Genomic DNA, 21,557 nt, shown 5'->3' on the forward strand with positions numbered 1-21,557 from the left:
AAGTTCTGTTAGGCAGAACTGGACCAGTATAGTCTAGAAGAAAATTTGCCCCACTGTGGAGGCAAAAATTTTCAGTGTATTCTCCCTGTTCGCCTGTAAATTATGAGAGTTTCCACTCTGGCTACTGGCAACAGAAACTATTCTCAACCCTGTGAGCTCCAGTGAATGCTCCTTCTGCCCCTTTTAGGTGATTTTTTTCCTGGGTCTTGGGTAGTTTCTCATGCACTGATCGGTACTCAGCTGAAGGCATACAGGATATCCCCTGCAGATCTCCAGAGCCATCTACCCGTACAGCTCTCTGGTACTCTGCCTGGTGAACACCAGGCAACTTGGCCCCCCTCAAACTCCCAGCTTCATCTCTTCCACTCAGACTGCTGTGCTCAATCGGGATTCCTCCTCCCTACAATACGTACTGGCAGTGAGCCAGGACAATTGCAGGACTCACTTCATTTGCTTCCCATTTTGCAGGGATCACTGTCCTTACTTGCCTGACACCCAATGCCTTGAACACCACTGTATCACACAATTGCCCAGTTTATTTGTTTCAGGTGGAAAGGTATGTCTGATGCCTGCATTTATCAAAGGCCTTGTAAAATTCTACACATGGGGTATCCAATTAATGCTTAGAAAATGAAGGTTATTTCACCTCTATGAAAGTCAACTTACAGAAACTGAATGGAACAAAATCTATTTTAAATCAAATTAGTAAAAAAAAAATCCAATGTTCACAAATATCTTCAGCTTAAACTCCAACTCATTATCACCAACACCAATTTCTGCTTCTCAAATGGTCTTTAATATCTACATCTTTTTCTGATTTTTCTGATTTTGTGTTTATTTTTGAAGATTGGTGTTGGGAGTTTCTAGGGTACACTGAGGAATCCTTACACAAAAGCACGTCTCATAGCAGTTAGGCCATTCATGTGCAAAACCCCAGACCAAGTTATTACACTTCTGTGCAAGGGACTGGACGTATAAAATGTCATCTTCATTCTAGATTTCATAAAAACTGTTAAGTTTAAAATGATTCACTATTCTGCTTCAAGTAAAATACGTTAAAAGTCACTGAAAAGTAGGCTTATTAGCAATTTATGGTCAAAACAATTTACAGTACTGTCTACACATAGGAATGAAACTGGGTATTAGAATTGTTGAAAAAACACTTTTCTTGATTGCGAGGCCTTAAAAATTATCATGAAATGCATTCCAATTTTTAATAATGTGCTAGCTGAAAGCACAATAAGAATCCCTGTATAACTGCTCTTTAAAACAGATGATGGTTTTAGGGGGGGAGGGTATAGCTCAAGTGGTAGAGTGCATGCCTGGCATGTACAAGGTCCTGAGTTCAATCCCCAGTACCTCCTCTAAAAAATAAATAATAAACCTAATTACTTCCCCCCACCCCAAAACAAAACAAAATGGATGGTTTTAGATAATTAGGTTAAGAACAGGCCCCTGCCTAATGTGCCCACGAATGGCAGCACATTCGTCCACACCAGTATCGCGAGAGGTGAGACCTTCTGTATATGGTCACTGAGAAACTACGCAAAATGACCAGAAACCAGCTTATGCTACTCAGGATCTTTTAACATCCTATATTATTCTAGGACATTATTGAAGTGAACATAAGTCATTCCAAAACCATACTATATTGTAATTTGAATATAAGGTACGAGCAGTTATATGTACAATGACCATAAGCCCTCAGAAGAAGTTAATGAACTGAGGCTGACCTTGATCACTGACTCAGATCCTGCAGCACAGGGCAGTACCTGCTCCCTCTCCCACATTTGCCAACCTTTGCTACAACAGTAATCAATTTGCTGTCTTGATCTCTCAAGCATATCATACATTTTTTGATCCATCATTAAGCCTCAAACTTGTGGCCTAATTAAATTACTGAGGAAAGACACTTTGGAATTCTTGACTTTGGCAGGAGAAAAAGTAGAGATAAATATTTGAATAAGGTGAGAAAATTATGACCTAATCTCCATGCGGTCATTAATGAATCAAAGTCGGGGTTCAAAATAAGTTAACTTTTATTTGATTCCATTTTTTAAAACACAAGATGATGTCAAACCATTTACAGTATGGCAATTAAATGCCAGATATAAAACGGAGGAGAAGGAAGACATAGAAAAGGCTGAAGGGACAAGACAGCTCCGCACGAGAGGTGTAAAGAGATACAGAGGTGGGGTGTCTAAGTCATCGAGATGACCTTCCAGAGTGTAGATGTTACATGGGAGAAACCGTGGAAGGACAGAAAAAAGCCTAGAGTTAGACAAATGAGAGACAGAAAGACAGAGAGAAAGAAATAAAGATCAGCAAAAAGGAAAGTCAAGCTTGACCCAGCAAATAAAATAAGCTAGTGAGGAATTTTTGTCAATGGGCATAAATTTCAGTTGTTCCCAATGAATGACAAAAGCCAATGTGGAAATCAAATTATTTCCAGAATCAAGAGACGGGCTGTGCCATGTGATACCAGAGAAGAGAGAAAATAAACCTACAGTTACTACAAATATCAAAGAGTAGGTTTCAGCAGCAAGGCAAAACCCCGTGTAGAAGTGGCTAAGATGGTGAAAAATAGGTGTGGGGAACAGAGATGAGGTTAGAAAGCCTAGAGGAAAATAGGAACTAATTGTGAAAGCACTAAAAAACAGAAAATAAATCAGAGCACTTCCCTTTGCACCCAAACACTGCAGTGCATCCCCTACAAGAAGCTGGAGTTCCCAGAAACCCAATCTCTTCCCCCCACCACTGGGCACGCACAGCATTATACTTATGAAAGGCTCTTCTGTGGCACTGACTTACGTTTATCTCGTAGTCCAGTTAACTATATACATTTTTAGTGTTAGATTCTAAACTACTTGAATCAAGGACCATTTTTTGGGTACCTGGTACCTCGTGCCCAGGGCACAGCAGGGTGCTGGATAGACAGGGACCTACTACATCAAGTCCAAAACTTAAAAATACTGATGGTGAGATTTCATTTCTCTCTCAAAAATCTAAGTGGTAACAGGTCAGGGAGAGGGTGCACTTCCGGCAAGAGACTGGTAGTGAAAAGATCTGAGTTTGAATTCCAGATATGACAATATCTTGCTATATAAATTTAAGCCTGGATATTAATCTTGCTGCGTTCTATCTTCTCTGAAGATGGGGGGATTATGCATTCTAAGATTATGATTCTTTCTTCCCTTGAATGCAAAGCGTTTACAATCTGTACCGTTAGTTTTGCAATTGATCACAGAAAGCCTTGTGGTATTTTCTCATCTTTTAAGCAATTCAAATGCATTTATGCCTCATCTTTCCCAACCTAAGCTCCATGAATTGAGAAAGGAACAAAGTTTTCTCATCTCCCACACCACTAAGAATATAGTAAGTATTCAATAAAGATCAACCTATTTCACAAAATTAATTGATGCTTTACGAAAATGCTCTTAGGGCTGTCACCTACCATTTGGAGGCCATGCTGCAAGTTGCCTTTTAACTGGAAGAAGCTAGGGGGAAGGACTGATGAAGCTGTCAGTTAGAGAAGCTCCTTACAGGACAAAAATACGCCATGAAGGAATTCAAGTCTTTTGCTTGTTGACAACCTGCCAAAAGATGCTCCTGGAAAAGGTGTTTTGTTTTGCAAAAATGAAAAGGAACTGAGCAGGGGGGCATCTCCTGAACTAGCGGTAATGGGGAAAAACTTGACATGAGACTTATAGTTACCTTTGTTCATTAATAAGCCCAGGTAGCAATTACCTACTTTAGCACCATCACAAAGAAGTGGGCAGTGTCACATGGTGGTGGAATTTGGATTTACAGAACCTCAGTTTGACTCCCAGCTTTAGCACTCAGTCCATACGTTCAAATTACTTAACATCTCTAAGCCTCAGTTTGCTCCTCTATAAAATATAAGATCATAATTCCTGCCTGAGTCCATTCAAGAATCAAGAAAATTTAAGTGAAGCGTTATTTGTAATTGAGTATGTTTTTTTAAAAAATCCCACAAATGCCCTCAGAGTGCCTGACACTCTTGAAGTAGGCGTGGCCAAGCTGAATAAGGCGGGGCAGTAAGGCTGCTGTTTTCCAGAGAGCATCTGGGAGCTCAGGTGGGTCTGTGCTAATTCCTTTGGATCCTGGGGCTCCCTCTGAGAAAAAAAAGTCTCCAAGTACTCTGGGCCCTAACAAGGCTTCCTTTGTAACAAATTAGCTAACTGCAGAAACTATAAGAGACAAGGTTAAGAAGCTGTCACTGGAGGCACTGTCCCAGGAGGCCAGCTCAGCTCTGCTTCCCTGACGACACCTGGGTGGGGGACCAACTAGGGATCACCTCCTTCCAGTCTGCGTGCCCAGGTGGGGTCGGCTCTGCTCTGCCTTCTCCTAACAGATCAGCAGGTGGTCTAACCAGGAAATTACAACGTGGGGGCTCACAGAACAACACTCTCATTAATGCGATTAATTAATCGCAGCTATCATACACAGATACTAACCAGTGAGGAATTAGAAAATTATGTGGACACTTAATACAAACTCTATATTGAACCAAATTTAATAATTCTTTGACGATTTAGAAGACAATTCAGTATCTTGCCAGTGTTTCACAATCACATGCTTCCATGGTACTTTCATTGCTCTGTCTTCAAGGTTTTATAAATTTTCCAAAATCAGTGTCTCAAGAAAAAAGAAGTCACATCTTTATCATTGATTTTAGTGGCCAACAATATGGTCACTTCAGTTAAGTCTTTGGTTTATTTGAGTTGTGTTTGTTTCTTTGACTCCTGGATAAATGGAATATTACCACTTCTTAACCCACATTCCAGAAAGGACTCTGGAATGAAAACTAAGTAAAAAAAAATCTGAGCAACTCCGCATTGGAACGATGTACTGCAGTTACTCCTTCAAACCTAAAATACCTGGGGGTCAACTGTTAGAAGAAACTATCCCGTCTCCCGAGAGTTGAGATTGAGACACATTGATCCCTTAAATTTTAGTGCAGCAGAAATGTCTTATTCAGTAACATTTATCATGTGTGCTGCACTCGTGTAAGAGGAACAAGATCATCTACTCTGGTAGTAAAGACATTCTAAGGATTCACTGTTACAATGCACAACAGGTGTTCAACGAAAATGTGTTCAATGTGGATAAAAGGTTGCCCTGATCTTTCAGAAAGTAAGACCAAACTTACAGATCTATGTATATAACTTGAATAAGATATGTCTGTATAGAATTTTTTTTTCAGGAAAAAATTCAAATACCATGTTGATCCTCTTGAATGCCTCAAATAATAAGACACTAAGAACGGAAATAATACCCTCTTCTCCCTCACATTCCGTCAGGAGGGGCCCCTCCCCAAGGAGGGCACCGGGACGTGGAATCAGTTACAGAGAGAGAGAGATATCCCGAAACTGGCTTACTTATTATTTTTGTTTTCAACAACAAAGAGCTGAAAACTGCAAAAAGCCATCAGAGAAGTCCGCTAAAATAAATGCAGAGTCCAAAAAACTCAGTGAACCATACCAATGAGGTTTGTTACTGGGATCATCTGTCTTGCTGCTGTACAGCTGGCTGTGGCATGGAAAAAGGCAGTGAGGAATGCCGTCAGGACATCTCCAGATAAAATATGGGGTGCCTATCTGTCCTTTCTCTGTTGCTGTACAATATGAGAAAATTTCTTTCTGTGGAGGCAGATGCATTTGAAACATCTCTTGGATGGGAATTAAAAACAAAACCAAAGCCAGGCATCAGGAGCGCTTGCACGATTCCACTGTACGCCCCGCCTCACAAAATGATTCTCTACCTGTCCCGCATCTCACAGGGAGTCAGGATCTTCCTGAACCATGCATATTCCTGTAAGAACGCGGCTCCTGACACGTGGCGGTCACGGTCGGTGTACTCACTCAAGGTAATCGCCAATGGGAGGTCTTCAGTTTTTATGGAAGGGAAAAATAAAGCAGGACCAGGATACCTACGTATCAGTTGGGGGAGGAATACCATCTACCCAGAGACCAAATTCTATATTCTATGAACCAAATCTACAATCAGCCTGTAGGTGGAAATCAGCGCCACATTTATCTGGCTATTAGGCACAAATTTAGGATTTCTTAGAGGAAGGAATCCAATTTCATTATGGCATTAAACGTGTGCTTTCCCCCGCCTCTGACAGAGTTGAATTCTGTCCATCGGAGAAGATCAGGGCCGCTCACCTTTGGCGATCATGTTTGGAAAGGCCAGAGAAGGCAGTACTGATACTTCTCTAGCACAAACTACTAGTTAAATATCAGCTGAAGAGAATGAGTTCAACCAACCAAACAGCAACTCAGGCACCATGAAACTGGATTTGCGGAGGCTGGTGTGTATGTGGCGGGGGAAGGAACAGATGACTACCCTCAACCAGCAACCACCCTTGCCCTCAGCTGACATCACCTTTCCAGATGGCTGGCTCCACCGTTACTAGATTGTTTAAAATAAAGACATCGTCCGTGTTTTCACTCAGGAATGTGTACACTGAGGTGCAAAATCAAAGGAAAATAAGACACTGATAGAACCACGTGATCGATCAAATATTGCTTAAACCCATCGGCGTGTTTTGTGCTACTTTCTCTGTCGAACCGAAAAAACACTGTGCTCTGTGATAACGCTCTAAGAACAACTGCTTTAAATTAAAGGCAACAAGTAGACCTTGTAACATGACCAAAATCCATCCCAGGCTACAAAGCTAAAGGCACCAAATTCCTCTTGAACAATATTTGATAAGAAACGCTTAACACTTTTCTTTTCATATATTTCCTGTAATTACACATTTATAACAAAATGTGGATTTACTTGGCAGCCGAACCAAAGTGTTTCATATTGCTCCTAGATTGCAACCCTCGCTGCTCAAACACAGTCTACTAAAAATGAAATAACTTCCATTTTAATGTGGTTATAAGCTTCCTGCAAGGCAACAACCTAATTGAGACTTTTGATGTTAGCTTTTCTAAGACATGCTGTCCTTCATCATCTGTAGAATATTTTAACTCTAGATCTCTTGCAGTCTTCCCCAAGTTGACAGAGGGAAGGGGGACTGGGGTGGGAGGAGAAAGGCCACTTTATCAAAGTCAATGGAAATACAAGGTATTAATTATGTTAAATGAAGAAATATGGGCATTTGGTTACTTTTGTGGGTCAGAAATATTTTAATCTGTCGCTGCCAGCCAGCTGCCTCTCCCAGAACGCTCCCCCCACTGCCCCCGCCCCCTGCATTTCTATCAGTTGCAGGGACACATCAAAGCTCCAAAAAGTGAGGAAAGCAGCCACCAGTCCGGCCTCTCCCCCTCCCCCGACCAAGGTCACAGTTTTAACTAGAGGGATCGCAGCGTTGTAATAAGGCCTTGACCTTTTTTATATTTTGGAAGTATGTATAGATGTTTAGAAAAATTAGTAAACCCTTAGCCCAAAGCAAAAAAACAAAAACAAAAACAAAAACGAAAACAAAAAACCCACTGAATGGAAAATAAAACTTTGGTGATATTTAGAAAAGAAAACAAATGGTGTTCTCAATTGCTCCCAGTCAAAGCAGAGCTGGCTCACACAGACGCAGCTGACTTCTAAGCTTTGCTAAGTCAGCCAAGCAAACGGTCCAGAAGCAGGGTTTACAGGGAGGGGAAACATAGCTGTTGGCCTTGATGCCCGAGCGCGTTCTGTTAAAGCAACGCCTGGAAACTTTGGATATGAACAATCAAGGAAGCCAATAGCAATTACGTAAATACAACATATCCCCTACATGACCAGGGCAGGGACTTCCACAAGGGCACCTAGCAACACTGAAAAAAATCCATTCAGACTATTTCATCAAGGTTTTCGGATCAAGGGATCAGATCGCTGTAACGTGCAATAATTGTGCAAAGCAAAGCAAACAGAAAACCACCATCCTGCTTTAGACCATAAAAAAACAACTTTTTAGTGAACTCTGCTTTCCTGCACTTAATTTCTAGTTTTGACTCTGGTAAGCATATAAAAATTTGGGGCAAATGTATTTACAGATGATTCTATTTTCAATATATTTTTAAAATTTGAATCATAGATAACGACCACATTTTTTTCTTCTTCTAATTCAACTGCAGAAAATTCTCAAAGGAATTCATTTAACTGTGGGTACCAAGTTAAAGAAACTAATCCTTTGCATGCAATATACAGGCAAACAGAACTCGTCTGATCTAGGGTTGGGTTTTAAGAGTTCTTCTGGTAGAATCTTTTAAAAATAGGAATTCAGCAGAATAAAGCATGAATAAACCATGTTTGTCTTGAACCTTACATTACATTGTGGGTAGAGAGGGGGGCATCTTTTAGGTAAAAATACACCAAACAAAACTCAATAACTAAGCCCACACAACTCAAGTGAAAAGCCAAAGGTCTTCCCTTTCCCTGCCTCTGAAAAGAAACGGATGAAGCCAAGGGCCTTTTCACTATTGTTGCTTCGTTTCAACCTTGCCCAAATGTTTGTCCTTCCCTGGAGTCCTCCCACCTCCTCAAGGATGTTACAAATGCACAAGATCCCTGCAGAAAGATGTTCATTAGGGAACTGCCTGTCCTTTTGCTAATCTTAATTCAATAAAAAATCCAAATATCATGAGTCAGGTTTACCACCTGGTTTTAAGTCAGGACTAAAAGCATTTAGAAATACATTCATCTGCAGTCACCTCACCATTTTCTTCCTCATTTCCTCTACTACTTCTTGGAATAAAAACAGAGGGATAAGAAATTTCGCTTCTGCTGCTAATTCACTGCTGTTAGAGGTGACAACTGCCACCACAAGGAATTTAAAACTAAACCAAACAGAATCTAAGCTGACGCTCAGTCTGCCTCCTCTGATATTAGTACAGAGCAATGCTCAATTTTGAAAATAAGCAGAAGTAAACATATTGATTTTCTGTTCCTATGTGTAATTCTTATTAAGTAATCAAAGACAAAAAAAAAAAAAATTCCTAGCTGAGACAGTGAGGACTGTAACTCTATTCTCAGACTTTAAAGGAGAAAATTTATGAAGACATATGGATTCATAAGTTTGAGCTTTAAATGAGAAAAATTATGGTTACATATATTTTGATTTGTTGATGTTACCTTGTGTCAAGAAAATATGCAAGCTGATACATAATTTCCCCTTAGACACATACAAGGAAATAAGCACATTTCTGACAGTAAAGCATGTGAACTTCATAGCAATTTTCTGAGCTTTCAGCATTTTGGTTATTTGCTAACTTTTGCATTCGTTAGTATTTTCTAAATATATAAGACCTTTATTTTAAACAAATGAAGTCAGACTAGTCTGGCTTTTCTAATCATGTCTAAATAAATCCCTTTACTGGTGCTTCCTTGGTGCCTTGTGAACTATTCCTCTCTCCCTTTAAGCAAGTATCAGAATCAGGCTATGGTGCAACTTGAATTGCACTGCTGAGAACTGAGTGTTGAAATTATTAAAAGTCTGGATGAAGACAGCCTGATATTTGAGGCACGATTCATGCAAACTATCAAATCTCAGTGTAAAGATTCACTACCTAAGTTACCAACATTATAATAGCTACATGAATTCAGTAAAATACTTCCGAAAAAGGTACCAGCCTTGTAGGTTTAACGTGATTTTTCAAAATGACTCAGAGATTTAGCTGAACTACATGAAAGCAGCCGATGGTGGATTAAAACAAATACCAGCCACAAAAAAGTCATGCACATTTCTAGCACTCTTTCTGAAAAATGACTGAAACACTTAAAAAAAACCTTGGCTTTACAAAGGCGCAGATACTAACGTTACAAGAGATTGGATGGGTCACATAAAGAATGAGAAAGCACAACACAATGTTGTAAATCAACTTATACTTCAATTAAAAACAAAGAATAAGAAAGCATCTCTAAGATGTTTGAAGGATAAGAAGATAAATCTTGCTACGAATATAGAAAAAAAATCTGAGAACAAACAAAATATCCACGATTAAATAAAACTCTAGGTGACTGAAATTGACTAGCATTTTACAATATTAATGTTAATGGTTCATCATAGTCTTGTTTGCATGTTTAACGGCTCCCATTAAAAAAGAAAAAAAAAACTTGTATGCAGGAAGGAGAAGTGAAGGGAAAACTAAAGTCATACATGCTAAGGATGGTGATGGAAGAAATATCAAACTAGCCAGAAATATACAAATAGCAGTTTCCAATGTCAGGTCAGGAAATAAGGCAGAGAAAAGTTACAGTCTAAAGAGAAAACACTTTTAGGAAATGGCAAAATTAAAACAGAAGTAGATATGTAAAATAGATGAATGAAGACAAGGTCTTCCTGCACCAAGGGAGTTGTTCAGGAGGCACAGTGTCCGTTTGTGGCCAGCGATAATACTTTCCATTCAATAGAGTTTGCAGCTTGCTGATTCGTATGATTGCAGGCTGGCGCCCTGCTGGCGAGCCTCTCCACTGAAATTAAATCCACTCTCTTCAGTTATAAATTATAATGCTCTATAAACAACACTCCCATTGGGAACGGAGAGAGAGAGAGAAAGAGAGGAAGAGAAGGAGTGGGAAGAGTGGGGAAAAAAAAAAAAGAGGAAGGGAGGGAGGCAGAGAGTAAAAAAGCCAGAGAGGGACAGCGTTTCTGCATAGTTCACTCACTGTTTAATGTTCTGCTCTTCTGCAACAAACAAGGAGAGTGAGCCTTCCACAGATAGCACTCCTGCTGTAATTCCTACACTGTTTGATGTAGAGCCCAGAAAGGAACGTGGGACAGTAATGTGAGTCTATGAGGAAAAGCACTTAGAAATCAATGAGTGTACGAGAAGGAAAAATAAAACAGATTTTATACATGGAGTTTTCTTTTTTTTCAAATCCATTATTGAATATATCTTTGGAGTCCCTGGGGAGAACCAAAATAAAATAAATTCCTGATTCTATTTAGATGGATTAGACCTCCACGCTGTGCATCTTTTGATATCCAAATCGATCAGAGATAGCCCCTCAAAATGCACAGGAAAGGAAAGCAAACATAGGGAAGCTAAGATAAAAATAATCATGCCCAAACGGCCACAGACGAGGAGTCCGGAACAAAAAGAAAGTTCAGTGATCTGATTGCCCCCAGCACCCAGAGCTTAACCACATTTTTAAATGAGTATCTATTTCAGAATTTGATGTTAAATTTACAGCAAAGTGATACCCTGTTTCACGTTGATGAGTTTTGGGAGTTTTGGTTTCAAAGATGCTTTCAAAGGGGTAAAAAAATAGAAAAATAATCAGTTTCATCAATTTGCTAAATAAATATCTCCTGAAAGACTCCATCATATATAGTTGGTTTGTACACACCAGTTTCAGGGTATGAACTTCAATCTCTAACTCTGGTTTCTTTTGTGTACGTTGATTGTTTTAAGGAGTGATTTATGCTCCCAAGTTGGGTAGAGACAATTACTGTCCCACGCCCATCAGTGTCCCAAAGGATCACATCCACAGGTAACTCATCAACTACAGAAGGACACAGCCCCGCATGAAAAATACCTTTGAAAGTTTTGACCAAATGAGGAAGGAACCTACACATAAAGATGTCATGGGAGTCTGGGGTGGGAGGGGATGAGAGAGAGGGGGCGGGAAGAGGCGGGGAGAGAAACAAGCCGGGTCAGACCCAGGTTTGAATGTGATTAAGGAAAGCAGCAACCCACAGACCCAAGATGCATTTCAGGTGAGGAGCCCGGAGGCCGAGCCCAGACTCCCTGTTCTCTTTCGTTCAGGGAGACCCGGCATTACTCCCGTGTTCCTCCCACGGCAACAAGATGAGAGACCACTCCAGCCTCCTCTGTTAGTCACAGAATGAGGGAGGAAAGGAAAGCGGACGGGGATTTCCATTTCAGACCTGAAAGAATTGTCCCAAGATAAATTCCAAACTTGGGGGGGTGGGGGATGACAGAAAACTTTAAAATGGAAACACTGACCCTCCCGTTAACCCAGAGGATTAGGTTTAGGAACAACTCAGATTTTGCTCTGTCATCTCTCTCTCTCTTTTTTTTATGTGTCTGCCTGTCTCTCTCTGTCTCCCTGCTTTTGGTTGCGGTGCATACCAAGTAAATTATTTGCTGATAGGTGAATCTCAGCAAATGCTTTTCTTCCTTTGAATGCCTGGTGAGCTTGTTGGGAAAAGTCATTTCAGTCACTTAAAACAATCCCATGAAAAGTAAAACTCAATTCTGAAATAAGAGTATAACTTGGAGCTTAAAAATAAATTAAATAAAGGAAACATTAAAAGATAAATGGAGCAGGATGCTCTGTGGCTGAGGTAATCTGAGTGGAAAGGGAAGAAGGGGGGGGGGTTACATTAATAAATGATTAAAAGGCCTTAACAAGGGCCTATCAGGTTGACCAGGGAAGCATTCTTCGCCTCCGCTCCTCTTCGAGACCACCTTTTTTACATTTGTTCTCAGTGCTGATCAATATGGTTTTCATTTGCCGATTTCCAGATTTCCATATATGATCCGCCAGCCCGATATAATGAAGCTAGAAAGAGCTGAAGTCATTTGAACATTCTCGCTCGCACGACTGTCGCCAGTTCATCAAATGCCTGTTCTCATCAAATGCCTGTTCTCTGAAAGCCAGTCTTTTTCTTTTGCTTATTGACAAATACCAGAAGTGTTTGCCCCGGGACAGATGTCAAACCCCAGCACTGGGAGGCAAATTTAAATGAAGATTCAAGCTAAATATTACGCTTTTTCTGGAGTCTTTTTCTTTTTTTTTTTGCTTTGTTTTGTTTTGTGTTTGCCACCGCTTTTAACCTGTAACTTAAGCTTGATTAAATAGAGGGAAAATAAGATTTAAGTGTGAATTATCCATTTCTGAACACAAATGCTTACTTCTGTTGATAAAGTAATAAATCACAAAGACTCAGGCGCAAATACTTTATGATGTCACCAAAGCCTCCAGACATATTTATTGCTCCAATTCAAGTTTTCCTATAAAGATATCAACTCACTTGGCTCCCCCCATAACTTGTCTCTGATAACATTCACAAAAATTCATATCAAACTATGTTCATTAATTTTTTTTACTCCCTGTTAAAGTTTCTTTCATCTGTGCTGTAAGATGGAGTAACACTTTCATCGAAATATGTAAGCGTCTCACAATTTTTTTTTTTTTTTGCTGTATAGAAAAATGTTTTTTGAGGTCATCTTACACGAGGGAACCATGCACAAACCTTCCATGGGGCCTGCAATGCCTCATTAGAAATTCTCTGTATTGTTCATTGGTCACTTTTCCATATTCAAAAGACGATTTCAAGGAAAAGTGCAGACAGGAACACATTTCTGAAATGATTTGCCTTTTGCAAGCCAAAATTTAAAAACACAAAACAAAACAGTTGCATTCAATCAAAAGAACACTTCAAGAGTATATTTTTAAAATAAAATCATATTTAGAGCCAAGTAACTTCATTTACAATAGATTTTATTCCTCTCTACATTAAACACATTAAATAATAAATACTCTGGTGATAAACTGAAGTCATGTTTTAGTGCTCAAGAACGTGTAAGTCTGCGGTGGCAGTTCTGCCCCAGAACTATGCAAACAAAATCATGGAGTTTTGCCAAAAAATCTCCCTCAGTTTTCCCAAAAAGGTGAATGTGTCATGGCTGAGTCAGCGCCCAAACTTTTATAAATAGTTCTATCTCCAAATATTGCATTTGCTCCAACTCTCAGTTCACAACCTCTGCTTTATTTCATGGGTTTCCTCTGCTTTCCTTCTTTTCTTCCTTCCTTTCCTTCCTTCCCTCCTTCTTTCCTTCCTCTGACCCCTCCCTCCCTTCTTTCCCTCCTTTTTTATAATGCTCATCCAGCAAAGAACATGGCTGGCTCAAAATAAAACAAAGGACAACGAAACAAAACGGAAGGAAGGCAGTGTGACAGATATTTACAGGAAAGGTCCTCGCAGAGAACCCGGCGGCCCTAGGGGATGAACTCCACGCTTACTTACTCAGCCCTTGCTCCGCTTTTCTAAAAGAATGGATTGTTGTCTGTTTATTCTCCTTTCTCATAATTCCTTCATCACCAGTGAAGGGATACCAACGATGAGACCTTCAGACTGGTTAGTTTCAGAACCTGGATTGTTCTGAAATTTTTGCTGTTGTTCGTTGGTTGGTTTTTATTTCCTTTGGAAAATAGTAGCAGATTCTACCCACAAATGGGAAGACAGACGTGCAGACCTCACCATGTTACTAAAGAATCTTATAAATGCTGTTGAGTTCTGATATTAAAGTTGATAATGGAGTTAAATAGGGAAGTTTAGCAAAAAATGAGGAAACAGTAAGCCAATGCAAGAATTCTAAAGGCATATAAAGGTAGAGAGTATACATTTCAGGGACCTTTCTCTGGGCCTCTGAGCTTTAGGGATTACTGTAAAAGCGAACGATAAAGAAGATGCAGTCTGTTTAAAAGTACCAAGCTACTTTCTCTTATGAATTCCAAGTTGAGTAAATAAGAGCTGTCACATAATGATGGGGGGTTGGTGAGGTTAGAGCTTTCAAGCACATTGAATCATCTCTTTCCCTATGATAGTCGTAATAAATACTGTAACATAACAAGAAAACAGAGAGAGAAGGTCATTTTGCCTAGATCTGAACCAGTGAGAAAGGCAGGAATGATATTCTTAAAGTCTAGTGGAACTGGTGGCCGACTACCCCATGGGATATTTAGCTACTAACATTCTGCTTTCCTTGAACCATAATGACTACATTGAGAGGTCAGATTAACACTCTCCTACATCATAACACTATGGTAACAATAGGTTAGTCAGAATATCTGAAGAGACACAAAAGAAGGAATCATAATCAGAACAGACTTCTAAAATGAGGTAATGGGGGAGTGAGGGGAGCAGAAAAGGGCCATTCTTGCTTGCAGAAGCAACAGGAAGAGACAGTTCTATGGACAATTGACAGAGGAGAAAACTAAGAAGGTTCTTGTGAGCACTAATGAACTCAGGAGGATGAGAAAAAAATTGTGAGTCTGAATAGGATGATAGAAGAATTTATTTATTTAGGTTGTTTTGTTTGTTTTGTCTTTGGGGGGAGGAGGTCATTAGGTTCATTTATTTATTTATTATTACTTTTTTAATAGAGGAACTGGGGATTAAACCCAGGACCTCGTGCATTCTAAGCACACACTCTACCACTGAGCTATACCCTGCCCCGCCTCCCCAGAAGAAAATGTTTAAAAGAAGGAAGAAAGAAAGGCATTCTCTTCTGCAATGCCAAGACAGCACAAATAACAAAGTTCAATAAGAAGAGGTTAGCTTACAGGAAAAAAAAAATCTCTGGAAGGCTGTCTGCAAGTCTCCTGCCACAGGCGGGGCGATCATATCTTTCTCTGCTTTGCAGAGGGAGGTAGACCCACCAAACAGAGGGCACCTTTCTCTCCATAAGGAAAATGACCAGGAATCTGCACAGTCGGTATAATTGTGGTCTTTTTTGTTTTTAAACATAACATCAAGATTTTACACTCTTCATAGTAAAATGAAACATGAAGCTTGGAACTGGATCGCTTGGTCCCCTCTCTTATCTCCTCCCAGTTCAAGATGCTTCTGTCTTTTACTGGTCAACATTCTCTGAGTCCTGCAGTTGGGCTCAACATATTCAAACTTCAAAACCATCTTCTTTGTAGACTTAGGTTTTTGGGGGCAAATCGACTTAGTCTACCTACCACCGCCTCTACTCCCTGTCATAACACCACTGTCTGTGCGCATACAGAGCATCCTCACCCTTCTTGTACCGGGTCACTTCGTGGGGTTGGTGGCTGCCACCCTTTGCTGGGTTTTAGCAACATCCGCCACATTTGCAAGGGCGCAAGCGGGCAGCATGGAGCTGTGGCCTGTCGTCTTTATCCACAGTACTTGCAAGAGAACCCGGGATAGGGCAGTCATTCAAAATATGGATGTTGAATGATGGAGATTGTTAGTAACAAGGGGAGGATTTGCAGAAGTCCTTAACGTGTTTTGTATTTTTTTAAATATTAGTAGTAAAATTAAAGCAGTAGGAGAAACAGGCGGAAGTAGTGGCCGTGGTCATCACAGCCCTAAGTGACAAGCTGGCAGTGCAGGTGAAACCACTTGTCTAGACGTGGCTACACCGAAATCTGTGGCTCGGGGCTTTATCATCAGTGGGGATTTACTCCCCTTCAACCGGGCTCCCAGGGAACTCTGAACTACAAACGGAGGTTTGAGCAAGGGTGGAGAACCAAGATCTCGAGCAGCAGAAGGATTTATAGTCAAGTTAAGCAAGTGAGAACTGAAACGATGAGGTAAGTACCTCATTAGTAATGCTCGGGTCAGGACTAGGTCAGGATGGGTTAAGACAGAAGAGCCCTGTCACGAACTCCAGGGGGCAGCCTGGATGGTGAAAGGCGTGTTACACACGGCCTCAGTTTCCTTAACGCTCAAATAGCTGCCACTAAGAAGTTATACAAAAGCATATCCAAGCATAATCAATTAGGGCAAGTGAATGGGGAGAGTTGAGAAACCTGTCTGTCCAAGGCAGAAAAAAAAAGGACTGCATTATTTTATCTCCTGGTCTCCTGGGAACTCTATACGGGAAGCAGAATTTCTATTTCTAGGGCAGGGAGGGCTCCATCCCACAGCTCACATGATTATTCCCATTTTTTAGTCCAAGTGGGTGCTGGTTATTATTTATTTTTAATTTGGGGGGGAGTAATTACGTTGTAAATTTATTTATTTATTTAAATGGAGGTACTGGGGATTGAACTCAGGACCTCCTGCATGCTAACTAAGCATGTGCCCTAGCGCTGAGCTATACCCCCCCCCCCGAAGCCCGCCCCGGTGGTATTATTTTTAATGTATTCCTACTTCGATGCGTTGTAAATAAGCTTACGTATTCAAATGACCACAACAAACGATGAGAAAGGGCACGCTGACCCATAAGCAGCAAAGACCCAGAGGGCAACACTTAAAACATAAACGGCCAAGAGCCACCTGGTCGGGTTTCATAAATCAGAGCAGGGATGGCCCTACGGAGCGGGAACGAGGGCTCCGGGAACGGCAGCCTCCTGCCTGGACGCGTACAGTAAAAAGCGCCGCAGTAAGCACTCCTCCTGACCAATCGATAGACGCCTATTAACCTCCCGGCCAATTACAGGATGATTGGCTAAGCAAACAAAGAATTATTGGCTGTTTAGCTGGGACTTTATTCAGGCCTCTCTCTTCCCCTGTTTCTCATTCCGCGCCTCCTCTCCTCCCCACCCCCTTTCCTGTTAGGCAAAAAAACATCTGCAAACACCTGATATTCATCTAAGTCTCTGCAGTTGTACAGTCTTGTTAAATTGTTACCACCTTTTCCACAAGCAGTTTTGGCAATTAACCTCATGGCCAGGGACTTCAAAGAAAACAACTGTTGAGTTTAACCTCTCTGAGCTACCATAGATTCTTTTATGATTTTTCCTGAAACACTTTCATCCAGAGAAGGGGAAAAATGCAGACTGATAAAAATTAATGTTTATTTCAATATTTGCTTAATTTCTTCAGGAGACAAACGCCCCGGACATTTGCCACAATGTGGTACGCTCGCTTCTCCAAGTCTCCGCAGAGGTTTTATTTTAATTTACATTCCCAACACATGTGTGCTTCTCCGTTCTTCCACAAATCCTACATTTGCTGGAATCCAAGGATTTGATACATTTGACCCTCTCTTGCCCCTGTTCACAAATCTCTCATATGTTTCTCAAAACTGTTTAAAAGTTCAGAATGAAAAAGGCATGTAAAATTAATGCTAAGAACCAAAGTTGCCATTAAAAATCTATTTTCATTTTATATTTTTACCCTCATAGATACACTTTTTACATTAAAAGCAAGGCTAATCCCCGACTCTCATGAGAATAAACTACTAGCAATAAAGATCAAAATATATGACTGAACAAGCAATACAATTCTTCTTGAGTAATCTTGTGGCCTAAGTGCTTCGATGCAATTTATGCTATGTAACCAGCTTTTTACAGCTGTATATAATAATAATAATGGGCCTGATCTTACCAGCTGAAGGCAGGTTTGGGGAGGTGTGTTAACTCCTTCAGGCCCCCAAGTTCATTTCAGAATTTTAACAAAAGTGTTTAAATATTTCGTAGGTCCTGGGAACAGCTGGTTCCTCCTCTGTCTCCGGCAAGGTCACGCCTTGTAAAACTGCCGGTAATACGTGGCCACTCTTTGTGAAATGAAGGCCTCTACAGACGAGTTAAGAGTACTTGTGTAGCTTTTCTAGAAGGACCATGAGGTTGAAATAATAAATCTGCAGCAAAGGCAACAGAGCTTTTGTTTGATATTTACAGTCACCGGCAACTTCATGTGGTAAGTGATTCCCCTTAAAGCCATATGGAACTGTTCTCTGGATGATGACGCTCCATGGTTCAGGACGACAGGATGTGATCATTGTGTTAAGGGCCTGGCTTTAACCAAACAGAACTTTCCTGCCCAAACCATCCCCAGCACCCGTCCCACGCGTCGAGCGGAGAGAGGAAAGAGCACATTAACACCGCCGTGTGGGGAGTGAGACAGACCCGGGGTAGAACCCTACTCTTGTAACTTATTAACTGTGTTGGAAGTGGGCAAGTACAAATAATTATCCCTATCTCGTAGGGATGCTGTGAAGATCAAACGGGCCTGAGCGTATAATGCAAAAGTCACAAACTTTTATTTGGCCTGTACCGGTTTAAAAATCAGGAAATATCCATAAAAACGTGAATTTCCTGTCTCTCTTGACTAAATGGAAGGTCTGGCAATCCCAAGCCCACATTTTTGCAACAGCAACATGGAACGAGTAGCCACGGAACCTCAGACGCAGGTCACTCCCCCGCCTGGGCTGAAACCTGGCCATCAGAGCATCGGAGGTTTTGAACCCTCCATGAATAGCTTAAAACAGAGTTTGGAACTGTATCTGGCACAAACTGTTTGGTATGTAGTAAGTACTCAATAAAAGATAGGTATTAAAAAAAAATGGCTACACCAAGTAAAAGTCATTGACTCCAAAACACAGGGAGGTTTCATATAGATCAACTGAACATTTTATGCAGCAGAGACTATGCCAAGTTCTGGAATTAATTTTTTAAAACTTCTATGTGTTTATATATATATATATATATATTTGGAAGGTTCTTTGAAAATAGCATATATATGTGCTGTTTTCAAAGAACCTTCCAAATATCTCTACGGATCTAAAATTCCTATAGCACTTAATTTTTAACCATGCTTCTTCTGGGGATTTAGCACATACGATCTTGTATTGGTATTTGCATCCCTGACCAACTTTTCAGCTCAACTATGTACTCCCAGAGCATCGCTGAGGATATTAAACTACTTCTAATTCAGACGATTCAGGAAATGGCTTGTCTCAGACCGGGAAACAGGTGAGTGCTACTTAAGAAGAATACTTGCTGAGAGGTAGAAGTCTGTTGGGTCTGCTTTGATACAAGAGACCTCTGTAATGAGGTATGTTGGACACAACTAACTGTACAAGTAGAAGAAAACACTGGAAATGTTTTTGTTTTCTTCAGTAAGTGAATGTGCTCCGGAAAATTACTTAAGATACCAGTCTGCATAACAAACTTCACTCCCAGATAGTTCCAAGATCAACTTCCATCCACATCATCAAACATTCCGAATTAGTGGGATCCGAATTAGGGACCTGATGGTGTTACCAGCGTTTTACTGGGATCATGAGTGTTACAAGGAAAGAAATGGAAAAACACAGTAAAAGTGCGAAGCCTAGAACTCAAACCTGCATTTCTAAGCTCAGGATTCTATCATTTTCGCTCTAATAATTTTAGTCCCAAACTCAAAGCCCCGAAAACAACCTACCATGCTGATGAGGTTGTCTCAGACGGCTGGGGAGGGAGTATGTCGAAATATGCCTCTGAGGTCAGTCATTATAAACAATCCGTGTTCAAAAGCAATTTTCAGACTGACCCAAACTGGTTCACAAGTACACGAGGGATCTTGTGCTACGGAGCAGTGATGTACTGGCTGTCTGTCTTGGGGAGACTGGGCGGAGAGGGATGAGTGTCGAGGGGCTGCAGGGAAGAGGACAAAAGGGAACCTCGAATTCCAAGGGTATCTTCGAAGCAGCCAGGGAAGGTCTGGCAGTTTTGGCAAACAAGTAGCTGGGGTGGAAATTTGTGAGGGAAGAAAAAAAGATGAAATCTGTTGTGTTCATGAAGTTCAGACCAAACCTAAAACTTCCTCTGTCCACTCTGGTTAAGAGGACTTTTCGTATTGAACAGAACTCTTCAGAGACAAAAAAAAAAAAAAAAAAAAGCTACTGCTTGTCATTCTCGTTGCAATATTTAGCTGTTTCTTCCTTGCTTATTTTTATTTTCTTTGTCGACTGAAGTCAGAGGGGGAGGGATATTTGCGCTGAACATTTAAGGACAGTTTTAAGAAGGAACATTAAATGACATGAGGGTCTGGTGCTACGCTGTACAGTTCAATGAACTCCCGCGATCAGCAAGATGGTTGGAAATGCCTCCCTCCGTCTGTTTTTCATCTCCAAAGTCTGTGTACTCAGTAGAGTGTGAAGAGAGCCTCTCTTCTCTTCAGAACATTCTCCCAGTGGTCCTGCCCCCACCCCCACTGCCTCTCCATAGCCCCTGCAGCAGAGAACAGGAACTAGAGCAAATGCTTTTGTGAATTAAGAGATCTTGTGAGCGTAAATTTGGTCAGGCTGCTCCTTTCTGCAGGCCAGACCCCGCTGCTGCCCCAGGATGTGAACTGTCAGTTTGCATAGCTGGTGATGAGTTGCAGAACCATCAGCAAAGGTGAAGACGGCAGAAACAAGAAAGATTCAAGACTGGTGGAAATCATTTCACAAGGAAAATTTCAGCCATCAGTGGGAGGAAGCTTTGAAAAATGCTGCCATTTCCGAGTCAGAATGAAGGAAAAATTAAATTACTGCCGGTGAGGCGAGCCAAAGTTGCATCTCCCTCCAGGGAGAGTTTTGATAATGGTAAACATTTGACAGCTGGCCTGGAGTTGTTATCTTGTTCTAACAGTTGTTAGGGTCTAAATGAATATTTCTGATAAGGAAGGAGAAAGAAAAATTTAAACACTTTTATATTTTTAGGTTTTAAACCTTACGGTGGTGAGGCAAACAAGTTTAGAGCCACAGAGGACGTACTCCAAATGCTGTCACGAGCCTGGTCTGGAAATCTCACTAGTATCATGATTACAGTTAATCTACATGAAGGAATTTTTCTTTGATGTAAATCAACTTACTAAGAAATTATCTTTAACCTTTCGCGTCCTCAGCAACTCAGAAACAATTCTAATCGTTGACTCAGAGAAGTCAAGAAAATAAAGGGTTAATAAAAGCCAAGTTAAAAGTCCAAGAACTTAAGCTCAAGAACACGCAGAGAAATGCTGTGTTGGTTAAAGGATCCTTTTTTTTTTTTTTTAAAGCTACTGAGGATCAAGCAATAGAAAATTTTAATCTTTCACAGATTTTATTATTTGATGAAAATTATTGGGCCAAATATTTCAGAAAGGTAACAAAACAGCTGAAAGAAAGAATCTGAAACTTAAAAAGGACTGT

General features: G+C 40.6%; 1 protein-coding gene and 1 non-coding gene across 14 annotated transcripts in view; both read right to left on the reverse strand.

Moving 5' to 3' along the window:
- Positions 1-21,557, reverse strand: part of BCAS3 (BCAS3 microtubule associated cell migration factor) — a 482,840-nt gene that overhangs the window by 169,800 nt on the left and 291,483 nt on the right. The window lies entirely within an intron of this gene.
- Positions 15,088-15,163, reverse strand: TRNAS-AGA (transfer RNA serine (anticodon AGA)). Its single transcript has one exon. It is a non-coding gene; the product is annotated as a tRNA-Ser (tRNA).

Source organism: Camelus dromedarius, chromosome 16 (genome assembly GCF_036321535.1).
Source record: "Camelus dromedarius isolate mCamDro1 chromosome 16, mCamDro1.pat, whole genome shotgun sequence".
Classification (NCBI taxonomy): domain Eukaryota; kingdom Metazoa; phylum Chordata; class Mammalia; order Artiodactyla; family Camelidae; genus Camelus; species Camelus dromedarius.